The sequence below is a fragment of the Dasypus novemcinctus genome, chromosome 8, assembly GCF_030445035.2.
Source record: "Dasypus novemcinctus isolate mDasNov1 chromosome 8, mDasNov1.1.hap2, whole genome shotgun sequence".
Lineage (NCBI taxonomy): Eukaryota > Metazoa > Chordata > Mammalia > Cingulata > Dasypodidae > Dasypus > Dasypus novemcinctus.
Genome location: NC_080680.1, coordinates 55,461,005 through 55,481,697, shown reverse-complemented (window position 1 = coordinate 55,481,697; position 20,693 = coordinate 55,461,005). Strand labels below are relative to the sequence as shown.

The 20,693-nt window shown below is 36.1% G+C and overlaps 1 long non-coding RNA gene across 2 annotated transcripts in view; it reads left to right on the top strand.

Annotated features, from left to right (window-relative positions):
- LOC139439405 (uncharacterized) overlaps positions 1–20,693 on the top strand; it is a 138,103-nt gene that overhangs the window by 73,046 nt on the left and 44,364 nt on the right. Inside the window, exon 3 of one of the 2 annotated variants that reach the window (XR_011649318.1) lies at positions 3,417–3,528. The exons of the other annotated variant lie outside the window; for it this stretch is intronic. This is a non-coding gene — a long non-coding RNA (uncharacterized lncRNA). Of the gene's footprint in view, positions 1–3,416; positions 3,529–20,693 lie in introns of those variants that run through there. 2 annotated transcript variants of the gene reach the window in all.

The following is a 20,693-nucleotide window of genomic DNA, read 5'->3' as shown; positions in this document are numbered from 1 at the left end:
GATTATGTACTATGTAGCCACAGTTGAGAGAATCTGGCCAATCCTTCTCTCTTTGTAATTCAGAGATGCCAATTCAGGTATAGAGTAGAGAGCCCTTGATCTCAGGAAAGGTGATCCAAGTCCCTGGTCTAAAGATGGGCATGTGATCTTGAGATGGTGGTCAACTATCCCAGTTTGCTGAAGTTTGAGGGAGTTCTCCAGAGGTGGGACTTTCAGAACTAAAACTGGGAAAAGTCCCAGGCAAACTGGGTTGAGTTGGTCATCCTGGACTCTGAGCTGGTAAATGGACTGTACATTTCTGAGAAAGGTTTTGTTCTTTCCTGACTTGGGAAATTGGTGTGAAGGTAAATGTTCTGCCCTGGACCATTCTGTTTTATGTTTTAGACATGTTCGTGCAATGACAGGATATTGCTGTTGCAAACAACTGCAACCACAAGTAAATGTCAGGAAGACCTTAAGAGATACGGACCCAAAGCTCTGCCAAACCAAAGCCAGGGTGCTGCCTCCTTCCAGAATTCTTGACATGAAGGAATATGTATTTAAATTGTGGTTAGCTGAGTCTCAGTGCATTCATTGCCATAACCCTAGAAATTGCATACAATCAGACCTTTGTCTTGTAGGAAATGTCTCCAGACCCTATTCAATGTTGTTGGCTTCAAATGTTCATCTTTATTAGCAGCGCTGATTTTCTGTTCTATTTGACTTATTTGCCCCACGCTCTCTAAAAACTACCACAGTCAGCCCTTAACTTAGATACAGAATCTTCCTGAACCTTGATTTCCCTGAGGGAATGAGTCCAGGAACTTCTACTGCAGCATCCTGTGCTGACACCTGAAGGCAGCAGTCCCACCTCCTTTGTCTAGGGAAGGTCTCAGGGACACTGTGCTTGATCAGGACTGTCTCTTTGTCCATTATCTTCTTGTCCGAGACAGGGAGGGAAATCAGACAACTTCCTTGTCACTTTCACAGAATCTTTTTTCTTACACAATACCAAAATGTGGTTGAGTAACACTTGATAAGCAAATTGAATACAAACTGACAGAAAAATACTGTACCTTAGAATTCTGTCATAGCAACCATATTGATTCTTTTTCATTAATGTAAACTATAATCCATGCTGTGTGGCAATGCTCCAAAATGTGTTCATCAATTGCAATGAATGTACCACACTAATGAAAGATGTTGTTAATGTAGGGAAAAGTGGTAGGTGTGGGGAGTGGGGCATATGGGACGTCCTTATATATTTTTATGTAACATTTTATGCAACTTAAGTATCTCTTAAAAATAAATAAAAAATATATTTTAAAAAGTCCATAAGCATAAAAAAAATAACTGATGTGTTTCGTTTGGTAATGTCTGTGATTGCTCCTCCATGACTGTGCTTAAAGAATTCCAACATCCTAGACTCTTAACTCCAAAATGATGGAACCAAGCCTGTGAAATTTAGTGTTTGGTTTTTTTTTTTTTAAGCAAATAGGAATGCTAGTGCTGTCAAACTGGAGTTGCTGTTTTCCCCTTGGCTCTCCCTGGGAGCACATGTGGCGTTCTGGAGCCAGAGCTGCACATGTGGGTCCTGGCAACACAGTGCTCTGCCAGACTTGAGACATCGGGGCTTAGACTTCTCTAAAGTGTTCTCACCTGGCCCCTTGGCCAACTGCTTTACTTTCCATTTTTATTAAGTGAATCGAATTGGCATTGGATACTGAACTTGCTCTAATACTGAAATCATTCTTTCCTCTACAACATCCCTCCTCTAGCATTTCATAGAATGCCGTGAAGTCTAAATAGACTGGTAAAAACAAAACTGTCAGCCGATAGGAGGCACAGTCTGTTTTGTTCGCTTTGTGCAGAACCTGTTGTGTGGAAGTGCAGAGAGGTACTAAGCACTTGTAGTGGTAACTGAGAATGCTGTCCTCACTCCACATAGGTGACTGCACCGTGGCGGGAATCCGCTCTGAGTTTAACTTTTTGATCTCTTTCATGGGCAAGTTTACACCCTAGCTATGCCTGTACTGTTTGTAAGGACAGGAGAATATTACTTATTTTGATGCTAGGGGTTGGTATAAAGGAGTACTTTACCCTTTAATTAAAAAGTCAGGCCATACCAAATGCATGGGAGACGAGAACGAGGGACCCCTCCTTTCTAAGAGTTATCTTTACTTCCTCATCTATATTCTCTTGTTCTGTATTCCATCCTCTTTTGAATTCTTTCCTCTTAGGTCAGTGCCCAAACCATTGTAGTTTATTTCTATCAGGTATTTTTCCTTACTGGGAAAGACATATTGTTCTTCTGCTTAGATGAGACGTTTCCCCAACTCTGTTAGGGACCGCATAGCCCAGCTGGAACCGCTTGCCTTGCCTGAGTAATCTTCCTGACTCCTGCAAAGGCTATGAGTCACTCCTTCGTCTTTGCTTCCCCCAAGACTGTACTGTGTTCATTAAAGAAACACTTATCATGCGGTTATAATCAGTTCCTCTTGGTTTGCTCAGGTTCCTCAGCAACCTGAGCAAACTGGGGCAGGTACGAGGTCATGTTCCTCTCTGAATCTTCAGGACAGTCCACAGTGCTCTGCAAATAGTAAGAGCTCAATATGGTTTGTTGAATTAAATTGGAGAACCAAGAGAACATTCTTCTGCAATTTCCATAACAGTGAAGTATAAATATTCACCTACATACTGGGCTGTTAAAATGAGATTTAGGCATAAAACATGCACGAGAGACATGGTCTATTGCCTAACAAAATGTGCCCCTAATATTACTTACTTCCTTTCCTCTTCCATTCTTCTCTCATTGTTCCTGATTATTTTGTTTCCAAAAGTCTGTTTTTAGCGTGGAGGTGGGGTATAGTAAAAAAGAGGCTGGAGTGAATATTGCTATTTTTATTTTAATTGAACTGTGTTATTGTGACCAAAGTTTTTAACACCAAATGATCTATATTAGAAACTACAGGGAATGATCTGTGTAGTTTGTAGGGGAAAAAATGGAAAGCCCAAAAGCCAACTAGGAAAGACAAGAGCTTTGACAACACTCCATTTATTAGTCTTTCATAAAATAACCCCATTTTTTAAGATATTGTTTTCTGATTGTTTTATTTGTTTTCTCTCACTCTTGTTGCTGAATATTAAAAAGTGACTTATCACTACTAATATTCCTTCTTAGGTTATTTAATTATTAAAAAGGAAATATTTGGAAAAATTATAATAGCATATTACAGTCTCATAAGCTAAGATGCTGTCAGAGTAAGAATTTTTGTTTCACTCTATAATATATGATCATAATGATTGAACATTGTTGTTTATATTATTTTATGTGTTTATTTTCGTAAATTGGGATAAAGGTTGCAAATGTTTCAGTTTCTGGCATATGCGTATTTCCACATTTTAAAAGCTATTCTTTTGACATTCTTTCTCAATAGATGTCTCATTATTGCAGTGGAATGGAAATCTAGCCAAATCCTCACTCTCCAGATGGTTATAAAGATTTGGAACATACCGTCAATGGAAAAACTGACCAGCTGTAGGGAAGCCTCCTGCAATTCTCATCTTAGTACTAATGTTACAGATAAGAAACCTTTATTTTGGCACTTTTTCTTTATTTTGCACCTTAGAGAACCACTTTTATTCACCTTGAGTGGTTTCCAATTAATAATAAAGGTAAATTTATTTCTTGTTTACCTTTATTTTGTTCTTATGGAAACTTTCAATCAATATTCAAATAAAAAGAATATAAGGAACCCTCATGTGCCCATCACTCACTTCAGCAATGATCAGGTCATGGCCAACATTGTTTCTTCTGAACTTCCACCCACTTCTCTAGACCTACCAAGACATCATCTCATTTCATCTTAAATATTTCCGTATGTATCTCTAAAAGACAAGTTCTCACAACCCCGTAGTATAAAATATTTAGTCACTGTTCACATTTTTCTGATTGTCTTTTAATGATCTTTGTTTTATGATCCAAACATGGTCCATACATTGTGAGTGGTTGATATGTCCTTTAAATGGCCTTTATTCTGTGTGCTCTCACCACATCTCTCTGTCTCTTTCTCTCCTATTTTTTGATAAAGCTAGGTCATTTATCTTTCTGGATTTTGTTGATTTCAGCCCTGTCATGTCATTTAATGGGCTTCCCTCTCCCCAATATTTATTATAAATTTACAGTTGTGCCTAGTGGCTTAATCAGATTCTGGTCAGATTTGTGGCAAGAATACTTCATATGTGATATATACTTTCCTTCATAGATCCATAATATTGGTTTTCTCTCTTTGCTTTTGGCAGTCATTGATGATTGTTCTCTAGACCTATCAATTCACTAAGAATTGCAAAACGGTGATGTTTTAACACTATCACTTTATTTATTCTTCACTTAAAAGAGTATTTTAATAAATAGAAGCTTCTGTGAGAATTATAGGTTAATGGGTGAGTAGTTTCTCTTTGAGGAGATGAAAAATGAGGGGTAATAGATGTTGATGATAGCAGCACAACATTGTGAATATAATTAGTACTATTGAAGTGTACACTGAATGTGGTTAAAATGGGAACTTTTGGTTACTGCAATCAAGTGAAAACAAGAGAGAAACTTCTTGAGCTATTTGAATTTTCTGAGGCACAGTTTGTATAGGAAAAACACTTATTCTCTTTCTTTTTAATTATCAATTTTCAAAATAAGAAGTTGGTTCTTTAATATTCTTTTTATTTGGACATTCTTTTTCCTTTTTGCCTTCAATCCTGTGATGCTTAGACTGGATTTTATTCCTAGCAGTTTCTCCACATGGAGGGGCTTTATTCTTCTAGGATATGTCAGTTTATTAATTTTAGAAAGTTTAGGTCAAACCACTCATCATAACCACCCATCAAAACTTCTCGAGCTCTTTTTACTCCAGCCTGCAAATTGGAGTATGGAAAATCCTCCCCCTGTTCCTACTGTTCTTCTCAGAACAGCTCACTAAGACCTTAGCAGCACCTGAAGGAACTCTGAGGGTTCTTTGACTCTCAGGCCTGTTCTAAGGTGCTTGCCTTCTCACTACTTCCTTTTGCATAGTTACTCATACTACTTGTCTTATATCTATTGGTAGTTTGTTCCTTTCTGTTTGTATTTTTAGTTTTGTGGTGATTGCTGTCAACCAGGTTTGTTGTAGATGTTTGACCATGAATTTTTCCCTATCATATTCACCTTGTTTTACATTCAGGAGAAGAAAAGGAAGAAACTATAGGATAACAGCAACAGCCTTTCTTTTTTTATGAAAATACTTAAGCAGAAAGATTTCACTAATTTAAGTTTTTGGCTGGTTATGAACTGTGAATTTTGTATATACATTGGTTGACTTGTTTGCATCTCTCAAGTATTTACTGAAGTTATTGCACATTTTGGTTTTCAGAAGCATGACTTCAAATTAAGCTTCATCAAATAATGTAATATGCAATGCTATTTAATATTTTTGTATGCCTGTAGTATGTATATTGAGAAAAATGAAACTGTAGCCAAACACTCCAATTCTAAGTCTTTTGCTAAGTGGAAAGGTGAATATATTTTGTATTTCTTAAATATGACCATTTTTAGCCATATTATCTAAATTCAGGAGCCTTTCAGATATCTTTTCTTTCTCTAACTCCAAAGTATTCAAGAGGTTTAGTAAGCCAGCACTGGGAACTTTGCCTGTCATAGCAATCTTTGATAGATCTAAAAGCATTCTGTTTAGTGATAAATTTGCATTGGACTTTAAATGGACCAGGTGTTCCATATATATTTTATTCAGTAAAAGCCTTTTATTTCCCCTCTCTACTCATGTCAACACATGCAATGTATTGCATTCAGATGGAATTATTTCATTCAGGTAGTCAAAGAGACATCAGAAAATGAACCATTAAGGTTACTTAACCTTAAAAATTAGCAGGCAATGTCAAAGCTCACATTTAAAAATGTTTCTAGCATGAAGAAAATAATTTAGACCTTACAGGAGAAGATGATTTTCTTCATTAATTCATAAAGATGAAACTAAATGCAGAGGATATTGGTATACTGAACACTGTGAAGATAGATTTTGCTTATGTATTGTGCTTTACTGAAAAACAGTTACTATATATGGGTCATAAAATATTGGAGAATGAGAATGATGAATGTAATTCTACTAAAAGACCAATGCTTACAAAATGATAAGCTATATCCTTGGGAAAATATTACAAAAAACCTTACGTTAAGAAGTAGTGAAATTTCTATTTTTATTATTAGAGAAGATGAAGGTATACAAAAAAATCATGCAGAAAGTACACAGTTCCCATGTACTCCCTCAGCATGCACAGTTTTCTCTTTGCATTAGTGTGCTAACTTTTGTTACAATTGATGAAACAATATTATTATAATTATGCTAATAATTATAGTCCATATTTTACATTAGGGCTCACTGTTTGTGTTATATGGTTCTATAATTTTGTAAAATTTTTATTCTAACTTATATACAATCTAAAATGTCCTATTTTAACCACTTTGGAATATACAAATATGTGGTGTTAATTACATTCACTATGTTGTGCTACCTTCACCATTATCAAAACTTTCCCATCATCCCAAACAGAAACTACACCAATTAATAATTACCCCATCCCCTATGCTCACCTCTGCCCCTGAATCTATGAATTTCTAGTTTCTGAATCTATGAACTTTCATATCTACATATTTCATATAAGTGACATCATAGAAAAATTGAACAAGAAAAAGAAATAAAAGCATCCACATTGGAAAGGAAGAAATAAGACTTTCCTTATTTGCAAATGACATTCTCCTAGTTATAGAAAATCTTGAAAAACCCAGAACAAAGCTACTAGACCTAATAAACAAATCGAACAAATTCTTGGGGTACAGGATAAGCATGAAAAAAATCATTAGTGTTTCTATACACTAGTAGCAAAGAATCTGAGGAAGAAATCAAGAAAAAATACACTTAAAATAACAGCTAAAAAAATCAAATATCTAGGAATAAATTTTACCAGGATTATAAGGATTTTTACAAGGAAAACTACAACATAGTGCTGAAAGAAATCAAAGAAGACTTAAATAAATGGAAGGGCATACCATGTTCTAGTACTAGTACATGCTAAGTACTAGTACTAGTACATACTTAGTACTAGACATACTAAGATGTCAATTCTACCCAAAGCTATTTAGAGATTCAACCAATTTCAGTAAAAATTACAATAGCCTTCTTTGCAGAAATAATCAAATTTATATGTAAAGGTAAAGGGGCTCCAAATAGTCAAAATATTTGTGAAAAGGAAGAATGAATTTGGAGGACTCACACTTACTGATTTTAAAATTTACTCCAAAGCTTCAGTGATCAAGTCAGCAACGTAAAAATACAAGGACAGAAATATAGACTGATGGAAATGAATTGAGAGTTCAGAAACAAACCCTCACATTTATAGCCAAACAAACCAATTGATTTTTTTTCCCTTCCCCTCCCCTTCCTCCACCCTGCTTTTTGCTGTCTGTGCCCATTTGCTGTGTGATCTTCTATATCTATTTCTCTTTCTGTCTTCTCTTCTCATCTTTCTCCTCTAGGATTCACCAAGTTTCAGTCCTGGGGACTTCTGATGTGGAGAGAGTTTCCCTGTCAATTGCAACACTTCAGTTCTTGGTCTCTACTGTGCTCCCCTTTGACTCTCTTTTGTTGCATCATCTTCTTGCTCTGTGACTCACTTGTGCAGGCACTGGCTCAAAGCACAGGCACTCAGCTTGCTGCATGGGCACTTAGCTTACTACGCAGGCACTGGCTCACTGCACAGGTATAGTTTCTCTTCTTCTTTTTCAACAGGAGACCACAGGGACCGAACCCAGTTCCTCCCATATGGTAGGCAGAGGCCCTATCACTTGAGCCACATCGGCTTCTCATCAACTGATTTTTGAAAAGGGTGCCAAGTCCATCAAATTGGGAAAGAATAATCAACAAAATGTACTGGGAAAACAGGGTGTCTATATGCAAAAGAATGAACAGTGGAGACTCCTGCCTGAAACTGTTTACAAAACAATTCAAAATGGATCTAAGACTTAAAATTGAGAACCAAAACTATAAAACTTCTAGAAGAAAACAGGTAAACATCATTGGGAACTTAAGTTAGGCAATTGATTCTTAAACTTTACACCAAGAGCATGAGCAACAAAGGAAAAAAAATGTATATAAATGGGACTTCATCAAATTTAAAAACCTTTGCTCATCAACAGACTTCTTCATCATAGTAAAATGACAACCTACAGAATGGAAGAAAATATTTGGAAATCACATATCTGTTAAAGATTTAATATCCAGAATATATAAAGAAATCCTACAATTCAGTAACAAAAAGACAAAGAATCTAATTTTAAAATGGGCAAATACTTGAATAGACATTTCTCCAAAGAAGATTTATGAATGGCCAATAAGCACGTGAGAGATGTTCAGCATCATTAGCTATTAGGGAAATACAAATCAAAACCACAATGAAATACCACTTCACACTCACTATAATGGTTATTAAGAAAAACAACCAAAAAACAGAAAATAGCAGAGGATATGGAAAAATAGGAATTGTTAGTGGGATATAAAATAGTGTAGTTGCCCTGGAAAATGGTGTGGCAGTTCCTCAGAAATTTAAGTATAGAATCACCATATGACCTGGCAATTCCATTACTGGATATATCTTTTGGGTACATACCCAAAAGAATAGAAAGTGGGGACACAGTCAGATATTTGTGCACTGATATTCATAGCGGCATTATGTACAATTTGTAAAAGATAGAAGTAACCAAATGACTATCAACAGATGAATGGATAAAATGTGGTATATACATATAATGGAATATTATTCAGCCATAAAAGGAAATAAAGTTATGAAATGTGACAACATAGATGAACCTGAAGACATCATGTTGAGTAAAGTAAAATCCTTTCTTAATTAAAACTTTGACTGATTGCTCAACAAAATTTTACGGAATATCTTCAATGCCTCAGATTCTGTTTTATGTTTTGTGGAAAGAGTACTGAACAAAACAGATAAAAATTCCTGTTGTCATGGAACTAATATTCTATTGAAGATGATACAAACCACAATATGGCTTTGTCTTCCATCATGGCCATTTCTATCTGTGCCTTGATTTTTCTCCTCTTTCTCACTCTCATCTCTTGAGATTTATCATGGCCCTATTGATCGTGCACTTGACCCCTGTCCTTAGGTGCTCTTCTTTTGCTCCTCAGTATTACCACTGAGGTGTGACCCAATTATGCCCAAGTCGCCAAAGCTCTGTATGTCCTTATACGCATTTCAAGAGGAGCTCCTCTTATCTTCCATAACACTAAGAATATTTGGGACCTTTGATAGTTTCAAAATATTTGCATCTGGACCCTTTCTCCAGAGATTATTTTTGTAAATCTTTTGTGGAGCAGAACATTTTATAATGTGGTGAACATACTAAGCCTGTTTTTGGACCCCTCAGCTCCTTATAGAATTTGTTTCCTTCTTGTTCATTTTCCTTCGCCCACTGGTTTTTCAAGTGGGTGTGATTCCTGGGATTGCTCTCCAAGTTTACCTCTCATAAAACTCAAGGAATGTAGTTAACACTAGCACGATGGCAGAACCTTACCATATGTATGGATATCAAGCTAAAGCTTTACAGATTTTACTCCCTCCACTTTAAGGCCACTGTATTGATTTGGGTATAAAAGTAGGAATTTGTTAGGTCTAGGGAGCTAAATTTTAAGTTAATTTAATGAATTAACTCTTGTTTCCTTAGAGATTATATTTAATAACAGGCTAGGTAAGGCAATCAGCACAAAAACTAGACTCTATGTTTAGATTTTAAGTTATATCTGGTTGACTATTAAATCATATAAAATGTTTACATCAATACTTTTTATTTTTTAATAATTTGTATTCTTAACAAGGTAGTGCATGTATGTAGTTTCAAGAGTCAAATAGTAGTATGAAGTTTATAATGGAAAGGAGCAGTCCTCCTGCTTAAATTATTTTATTCTCTTATTTATGTACATATTTGTAAATAATACACATATACAATTCACATGTGCACATTTCTTTATTTACCAATATCTTTTTTTATTTCATGTTATGGAAGATTAGAATTTACAGTTAAAAAAAACAATTTTATTGATACATATTAATAAAGCATAAATCCATCCAAAGTATACTATCAATGATATGTAGTATAATCACATAGTTGTGCATGCATCACTTCAATCATTTTTAGAGCATTTTCGTTACTCCAGTAATAATGGAATGATGCTAAAAAGCAAAAACCAACCAACCAAACAAAACTCATTACATCTCAATCTCGCTGTGCTTCCCCTGTCCCACATAGCTGCTCTTCTGTTTCCTTCTTTCTAGTTTATTTGTATACATATTTTGTAAAAAGTCTTATACATGCAACTTCATACTTTACATGAGGTTTCACTATATCACAGTTGCTTGATACATTTTTAAGCTTTCCTTCTGGTAATATACATGTACTTAAGACTTTCCATTTGAACCTCTGTCATACCCATATAATAGCTCTTCTAGTCACAAACACCATGATGTGCTCTGCCATTTCCGTTCATTTCCAAAGTTTTACAAATAATTTTTTTAACCAGTTCAGCACAGATTTATCTTCAACTTTCCATTCTCTACGCTCATTCTATTTTCTGATGACCTATATTCCAGTTACTAAGAATTTACAGTTTTATGCCACTTATCTCTTTTCCTAACTTTCCCAATAAAAATGAACCATAATGTTGGTTATATCAGTACTCAATATCTACTTAATTATGGTTATGTAAGTGTGGTTTACTTCTTAGCCAGAAATTGTACTATAATTACATTTCATTTCCTGTAAAACTTGTTTAATCTAACTGCAGATATTTTCCTCCCCCTTTTGGTTTTCTTACTTTACTATGTTCTTATCATATCATGATTCAGTAGCCCAAAAGTCTCCAATGGAATTGTAAGTCACTCTGAATATTATTTTACATATTATCAAACACATCAGGTTGCCTTTTGTTCTGGAGTTAAGTCCTGTGAGCCAGAGTGGCTTCTCTCTGGCCTCCACTGTCATACTCAGCTGCCCGCTGCCCTCCGCTCCCGCAATATTCCAAACATTTATTTTTCCTTCAGTGCAGTCACTTCTCACAGGCACTCTGTCCTTATTGGTCATACTTATTTTTAATCTTTTACTTTTACTGATTTAACTTTTTGGAGGGAGGAAAGATTAACTTTTGTGCTTAATCCACTTTTAGGAACCTTTTGTTAAAGCTAAAATCCAAGAAAAGTTGAGATTAAAAATCTCCATACAGATAATCAAGGAATTAATAATGGCATTATTAATGAGCATTAAAACGGAACAAAGTACTAACACATGCAACAACGTGGGTGAATCTAAGAACGTTTTGGCTGATCCAGAGAAGCCAGAAATAAAAGCGGCCTTGCTCTCTTATTTCCTTTTTATAAATCCAAACAGGCAAATCTAATTTATGGTGATAGAAATCAAAAAATGGTTGCCTCTGAGGAGAGGCATTGATCAGAAAGGACCATGAGAGACCTTTCTGGGGCAATGGATATATTTGCTGTCTTGTTTTGGTGGTAGTTTAATGGAGTATACCATTGTCAAAACTCATGGGACTGAATATTTAAGCGTCTGCATTTTACTTTATGCAAATTACCCGTCAATAAAATAATTACATGTAAAAATGAATGAAATTAAAATGAAAAGCAAATTCTTCCATAATCATCGGAAGTTGAAGGATCACTTTCTCCACTGAATTGCTAGGTTTTAACATCTAAACGGTCCTCAGGTAGTGAAACAGGAATTGTCTCCTGACTTTCACCCACTACTTTAAACTTCTTCAATCTTATCCTATCACTCATTTTCAAATGTTTTTATTCCCGCCTCCACTCCCTGCCCTCAACTAAGTTATGAGCTCTTTGATGGCCAGGATCTCACAGCTCTCAGCAGGGAGCTCTGCTTAGGATATGCATTCAATAAACAGTTGGCGATTTGACTATTTTATACAAAGAAAATAAAGAAAAATGCACAGTATAGGGAGAGGAAAGAAAATAATGACCAATAATAAATCATGTCTTTCTAACCTGACTTTTGCTAACAGTTTTAGACTTACTTCTTCTTCAAATACTCAGCTATTTTAAGCCATTCCAGCTCCACTGTTTAAATACCATGTCCACAATATATAATTGCATGTAAATCATTATGGGAAGCCCTGGATCTTGTCTCTTAATTCAGATATACTCTTTTCCCATCTTCACAAAACAGGTCCTTTTTTGGAGAATCGGTGTGATCCTTTCTTTCTTATGTATGCAAAAATACCCCTCCTGTCTGAAGCAGCCTCCTTTCCTATTCTTGCTCTGAAACAATCTGAGTCATGAGTTGCCTTTCATCCTTGACCCACTATCTCCTTAATTAGATATTAAATCTTCTACAACATTACTGATTTTTATTAGTAACAGCACTGTGCTATTAAGATTTAGCAGCATATTACATTTTTGTTTGCTGTAGACTTCTTAAAAAATTTGATACAGCCAATCATTATAGGGGAGATCCATGAAATATGTTGATAAATATATATATATTAAATTAAAAATACAAGATGAAAAAAGTAGGAATTAGCTAAATAACAGTACAAATTCATAGAATTTGAAATATCAGAAATATCAGGAATCATTGTCTTTATTTAGCATTAGTGCTGTGCTCCATTTTGCAATATTCTCAATTACAGTCCACTAATCTATTCAATCTACTTTTAATTAAAATTCACCGTGTCCTGAAATCTTAAACTTTAATCCTTGAAAATAAGAGACATGAAAAAATACAAAGAAAAGTGGTTCTTGTTGATAGATGACGGAAAAAATATCTGTACTTTTCAGTTTATCACCTGCTAATTTCGGAAATCCGGATTATCCTCAGGTGGGTTCCTGATATTGTGTTTCATCTCCACATAATGGGCTGTGGTTCTCTAGAGTGGCACCTGCAATTTAGCTTTGGCTTAATCTTTCCCCTGTCTCAGATGATGTAACTGAGGATCCAGTTGTAGGCCAAATCATAGGAATATTTATCATACTGATGACATATAAACTAAGAAGGTTAATGCTTGAGATGTCAAAAGACCTGAATTCCTAATGACTGCTAGGTCATTGTTTTTTAAAAAAATAAACCACACTTGGGCTGACTCAGTGCCACCTTTCCTGGGTCAGGGTCTAGATACCAAAACTCTGCTTACATGATCCGTAGTTTCCTTAACTTTTTTCCAAAGCAATTTCCTACAAGTATCTGTGCTCATGTTCTATAGGTGTAAAAATGGATAAAATATAACATTATCATTAAAAAATTTAAGTTACAGTAAACACCATATACAGTATGGTATAGATTTTTTCTTTACTTGCAATGTGACCCCAGGCAAGTTTCATGCACATGATAACATGTGATTTCCTCATAGGATGATTTTGAGGATTAAATAAAATGTGCATTTTTAATTTATTTTCAAATTGAGGCAGAATTTACATATTTGGTATGCATTTTGATGTGCTTTAACAGTCTATACTCCTGCATATGTGAATTTGCTGTAAGCCCCCAATTCTGTGGCAGGTGGAATTGATTCCCATGGCCTTCTTTGCCTTTCAAGTACTGACTTCCAGCTGAACTGCTGCTTTCTACACATCATTTCTAACACATTGAGAACCCAACCCCTTTTTCACTTTCAACTTTAATAAATTTGTAAATTCAACCATCTTTTCTTAAAGATTTGCAATTGGTTGTGACAGAGAAGGCTAGCTGTTCACCAAAGACCTGTGCTTCCCTTCCTTGGGCTAGAGTTGTTTCTGGGAAGTAGCTGCTTAGCTGAGGACACGATTCCTGGCTTAATATTAGTTCTCTTCCAATATTTTTCCTCTCATCTGAACCTATGTGCTAATTTAGTATGGGGATATCCTTGGAGGTCTTGAGAGTACTCCTAGATCCTGTGCCACATCCTCACTGACCCTATCCCAAGTCAAGACTTTACTCCAGAACAGTGCTGTTCAATAGAACTTCCTATGGTAATGGAAATGTACTGCACAAGACTGTAGCCACAGCCATTTTGAGAACTTGAAATGTGCCTAGTGTGACTGAGAAAGTAGATTTTTAATTTTATTCTAATTACTCTAAATTTAAATAGCCATGCGTGGCTAGTGGCTATTGTATCCTTGCTCTAGCCCCTGTGATTAAATGCTCAGGAGAGTCTGACTCTTGCCTTCCTTTATCAGTAGATAAACTTTTTTAATCCTAAAACTAAATTATGATTAGCATCCATGTGCAATTTTGTCTCTTTTCAAGTAACGGCACTTAGACTTTATTGTGCAAAATAACTTGAGGACTTGGGGTTCTGTCTACAGAAAATGTGATTCGGTGATGCCTAGAAATATCCCCCCAATGTGACTTTAAAACAAGAATTCAGGTGATTCTGCTATAGGTGGTATACAAGCCAAGTTTTGAGACAAACTGTTAATGAGTGTTCTGAATTCTGGAAGCAGGGTGTCAAGCACCATAGGCTATGAATAAGGACAGACTTGGAACAGTTTAAAAGAGTTTTTGTATTAAACTAGCTTAAAAGACTTTAAGATTAAAAAAAAAAGAAAGGCAAAAATTCTTGTGCTTGGTCCAGAAAGGTTGGGCTATGCCTCTGAACTTCCAGGCCATGTTCCCTCTCTCCTTCCCTTTGGAATTCTGTGGTAGAAAAGGATGAAAGTTACTGCGACTATAACATTTAAAAAAGAGAAGGAAGCCACATGAAAGCCTCTTCATTCTTCTTTTCTCTCTCATCTTTCATTCACTATTATTTGACAGCTGACCATGTTATAGGTACAGTATTAAGTGTTGAAAGCAATCCTGCTTTCATGGTGCTTATTGTTGAGTCTATGGGGGAGGCAGGCAGAGTTATCGAGCACGTACAGTCCAGGACCCCTGTTAAATGATTTTCATATCTTATCACACTTTAATCCCCCCCCCCCGCCCACACATACAAAAAACATATGCAGATAGATTCTATTGTTAGTCAAATAAAAATACTTCAGAAGACATCAAAATGTTCCATGTAGAACTCTCTAGACTAGATCATAAAGGGAAAGGGAAGAGAAAAATACTTACTTGGAGCCTCAGCAAAAGGCCATGAAAATGAAAGTAGGTAGACTAATCCCTCATCAGAAGCCCACAGACTGGTCATGTTCTTCAGCGTGGAATCTAGTCACCTTTGCATCTGGGAGTGACCATGACCAACTTGCTGAATCTTAGAAGTCTTAGGATGATGGTAATATTGGGGGAGACAGATGGCATAGGTTTCTAGCATCTTAGGCTCAACTCTGAAGCCTTTTCCCAAAGACAATTACATTAGTCACTAATTTCTATTGGGATAGCACACTTCAGATGTACTATAAGTTAAATCAACTTATGAGAAAATATACATTCTAATATACATTATGAAGATAACAAGGTAAAGTTTGTTATGTTCAGAATATGAAATTAAACTTAGTTGCAAGTGATAAATCAGTCAAAATCACTGTACATTAAATGAAATCCACATCTGTAAATATCACTCAACGTCAAATGTGAATTGAGTTGCCAAGGAGAGTTGTTGAACAGGATATTAGGAGAACTATTTTGTTAACATATGAAAGTTGTAAGCTATTGAAATGTATTTTATCCAGTCTTTAAAAAAAAAAAGGAAAGAGAAAAGTAAGACCAAAGATAGAAAAAATAAAAGAAAGTAAGACAGATAAAAGAATAGAAGAAAGAATGAAGTGGCAAAGGGAGATAATTGGTCAATTTGGGAAATAGTAAAGGAGGAGTAAAATAATAAGATCCTCTGGCAGTGTGTCACCAGCAGTATCTCAGAAATTGAAAGTTATAGTTCCCCTATGTAAAATCTTGTCCTTATGATCCAGGTGATAACTCCATTCTTACAGTGCAGAAGGACTCATCAGCTTACCAAATGTGATAAACCTCATCTGTACGACCAGCCAGAGTCCTTCACTAACTCTGATTTTACTCTTATGAATCTGCATAGTTTAGCCTGATTTCTTCTTCTGAGTGAATATCAGGAACTTTCTGTGTGATAGCTGTTTTTCCTTGTAAATTATTACATTTCTTGTTTGTGACTTTGCTGGTTGTGAATCATCTCCCAGTAGTGACCTATGTTTACTGAGCCCTTGTGGTGAGCCCAGATTATACTGATCTGACCAATATCCTGCACCCAGAACCTCTATTAGCCACCAGCCTCATCATGTTTTAACCATGACCCAGATTTTTGAATCACAGCTTTTTATCCTTATTGCAGTTATTAACATCATAAAGATGAAAGTTGACATTAACTAAGGGCCCACTATGTCCAGGTGGGCATGTACATTACATTCTTATTTGTACTTCATAGCAACCTTATTAAGTAGAATTGTAATCTTCAAAGAATGACCTTCTGAATTGGTTTTTTTCATCAACCAAGTTTTAGGGTCAAGCCATGGGGGAGGAAGAGATGCCTGCTTTGTTAAACTAACCAGTAAAATCAACCATGGCTACAAATGTGTTGTTAGATGGGTGTCTGGATTTCTCTTACATCCATGAGGCATTTTATAGAAGAGAAAAGTAAGGCCCAGAATCTGAAAATGCTAAAGTAAATTTCTTCATAGTCACAAATCTAGTTAGTGACAGAGCCAGAACTTTTGCCCAGATCTGCCTGACTTCAAAGTTTACATTTGTTTCCTCTGAGATATGTTTACTCCCTAACTTTTGGTAAGTAGGATGTCAGCTTTTCATTAAAAATAATAAGTATGCATTCCTAAACCATTAAGTATAGTGAAGTCTGTCTATGGGAAACTTGGAAACTTGCCTTTGGTTGTGAATTCTGAACATACACCTGTAACTTAAATACTTGCACATGTAGAAAGTGAATCACAACTGTGGGAAAACTCTCCCTCATTTATTAGCAGATGCTTGGAATTTTACCAGTTAGGATTCTACCAAAATAGCATAAAAACTCTTCTGATGTCCTCACACCCTCATGAGGGACAAACAGCCCAGGGACAAACTGATGTTCTTACTCTATAAATAAAGGAATGAGGAGTTTAAGAACATAGGAACTTGGGATGCATAAAGATAAAAGAACGTCTGGAAGAATAGAAAATAGAAAATACAAACTTGACCAACTAAGTAATACAATCTAATAAAGTGATGGATCCAACATTGAGGATTCCTATAAGTAATTAAGGAATAATATTCAAGAGTTTGAAAAGTAGAATCCATGTAAGTGACTCCTGCTGATGCAAAATCAGTCTAGAATGACAAGTTCTTGCCAGACCAGGGGCTTGACATTTCTTGAAAACCACAAAAATGTCTCACTGTAAATGATGGGAGTGGAAACACTATGCCCTATGCCGGTCTCCCCGCCTTTTCCTACTTCACTCTCAGGTTTCTCTTGTCTAAAAAGGCAAAGCTCTACTGACAATCAGAAGTCTATAGGATTTAGGTGTTTAAAGAGTCCAGCTGAATCAACAGGTTAGTGAATGGGTCCCTGAGTAAGGGCGGGGCCTCAGGCATTTCCTCTTGCCTGTTTCTCCTTGAATGCATTGGTGAAATCTGCCATTGTTGATCTCCCTGCAGGTACCTAGGTAAGCACGACCCTATTGACTTGAATCACAATGCTTACAAAAGTTGAGCTGACCTACATACTTTTTAAAAAATAAAAACAAATATTTATTTTTTAAAAATGAGGATGATAGAATCTAAGACAAACATAATTACAATGATTATTATATGAAAACAATTTGCATTAAATATTTGGCAAAACATGCAAAATGCAATGAATATAACCAATGTAGGAAAATCAACATTATTGTTATTATTCACATAAAAGGTAAAAAAATAATAAAGTGTTTTTTCAATGACAAATGAAGTATATAAATAAAATAATTGTGTTTAATCTAACATATTTATGGTTATAACTTTATTTCTCAGTTTTTCATATATGAAAATTATAAATATGGAAATTAGATGTCTAGTAATTACTATATCATTGAAAAACAGCTATGATTTATTTTTTTTAATTAAAGTTAATAGATAACAAGGAATGTTACATTAAAAAACATAAAAAAACAAAAAAAAAGAGGTTCCCATATAACCCACTCCCCACATCATTTTTGTAAATTATATTTTTTGAAGATATATACATCACACAAAAAATGTTACATTAAAAAAATAAGAGGTTCCTGTAAACCCCCCAAGCCCCCACCCCACTCCTCCCACACCAATACCTCCCTCATCATCATGGCACACTCATCACACTCGGTGAACACATTTTAGGACACTGCTGCACCTCACAGATAATAGCCTGCCCTGTAGTTTGCATTCTCCCCCAGTACATTCAGTGGGTCATGGCAAGATATATAAAGTCCAGCTTCTGACCCTGCAATATCATTAAGGACAACTCAAAATCCCCAAAATGCCCCCATATCACATCTCTTCTACCTTCTCCTTGCCCTCAGCAACTACTGTGGCCACTTTCTCTACCTCGATGCTAAAATTTCTTCTATTACTTGTCACAATAGTTTTATAGTAGAATATCAGTAAGTCTACTCTAGTCCATATTTTATTCCTCCATTCTGTGGACCCTGGGATGGTGATGTCCTCTCCACATCTAGATCAAGAGGGGGCTTAGATTCCACATGGATATGGATGCAATTCTTCTGCTTATAGTTGTAGGCACTCCTCATTCCCTGGTGTGGTGGCTGACATCTTCACCTCCCTGTTAGCTGACCTGGGTAAGACCAACGAACCAGAGAGTAGGAGTCACCACTCTGCTGAGGTTTAGGGCCCAGTTGGCACATGCGCAGTCCAGAGATTCAAGTCTTCCGAGTATGGGCCATCCCTAGTGCCAACCACAAGTTCAGTAAAAGTGACAGAAGAGGCATGTGTAGGAAGGTCACATCTGAGTCCAGCTCCATCACACTCAGGAGCACAAATTCCAAAGTAGGGCCCTCTGACATGGCACAGAGCTCCAAATCCACTTGCCATGAGTATATACCCTGTGGATCTCTGTAGCCTTCAGGAGAACCAGTACCTAGTGTTGTATCTACTTTGGCTTTTTCTGGGGTCCTGATGAGGTGTGCATATGCGCGACCCCTCTGATGACCTCTCAACTCTTTTTGGAAGACTCTTAGCCATATCAACTCATTTGTCTTTGACATTTCCCCCTTTTATTCAAGGTCAAAGAGCAGTTTTTAACACTTGATCCAACATGTAGGCTGAGATATTCTGCTTGTCTGAGTTAACCCTTTTATTCGAGGTCTCTTTCTAGTTTCTTCTCCAATTAGTGATTGGTAGTAATCCCTCAGTGCCAGGGAGGCTCATCCCCAGGAGTCATGTCCCATGTTGGGGGGAAGGTAATGCATTTACATACTGAATTTGGCTTAGAAAGTGGCCACATTTGAGCAACATGGAGGCTCTCAGGAGGTAACTCTTAGGCATCCTACAGCTCTAGACCTAGTTCATATTTCAGGCACACAGGCTCCTAAGCATAATCATCAGTATCAAGGGCTCATTATTGGACCATCCTTCCTTGTTGATCTTTGCCATTGCACTTGGGGGATTATTTTTTGTTCCATTGGGGAATGTGACAGGCCTCCCATAGGTGGGAACTGAGCACTCCTTCAGTTGATGCTTGTAACTGTAACTACTATAAAAATACCCAACATATATCCTAACATATTTATGTTCTCTATACACATGCCCTAGAGAACTCCCCCCCTCCCCAACCCATGTGTCCCCATCAATAACATGCCACACCAGAGTTCCTCCCCTGCCATAGTCAAACCTCTCTGTGGGCCAAAACTTCTTCAACAATGAATCCTAATATATTGACAAATTCAATTAATAGGAAATTGAAATACAGTGATGGGTTTAAAGTTTAGAAATAGAATACATAGTAATTTAGAAATACTAAAATAAAGTAAAAATAAATTGGTTTATTAATAAAATGAAAAATATTATGATGCTTTGTTTCTAACATTTTGCCTTTTATCACTAATAGGTGTTGCCCTGTATGTACAGTGGCAAGGCACTTTCATTTCTTCCTCAGTGTCCACATCCTTTCTTTTTTTTTCTAATTTTTAATTTTGTCTTCAAAAAAGTTTTAGATTACAGTAATCACATACACAATATAGAGGACTCCCAGATATCCAACATCAAACCCTTTTCCCCTTTCCCCAGCAATGATTTCTTTACATGTTCATGTTATATTTGTTGCAGTTGATGTACAAATTTTGAAACACAGCTATCAAACATGGCTTCATTTTGGTTTACATTATTGTTTATATTTTAGACTGTACAAATTTCTAAGTTTTTTGTTTCCTTTTGTTTTACATTATAGTTTACATTTTAGTTTATAGACTTTTATACATTTCAGAGGTAAGTTGACATGTCCATCATTGCATGATCTTGTGGAGCACTTCCATCTCCCCCCAGTTGCCCTGCTTCCATCCATGCTATACCTCTCTGGCCCTCCCCTCAGGGCACACCGTGACACTCAATCTTTACTATTTGAGGAGCCAGATTTACAGATATTGCAACAATGCTGAAGGCTTGACATACTAGACTGTCCTAACTAATTGGGCCAGCAATCCTCTTGAGAGAAACAATTCCT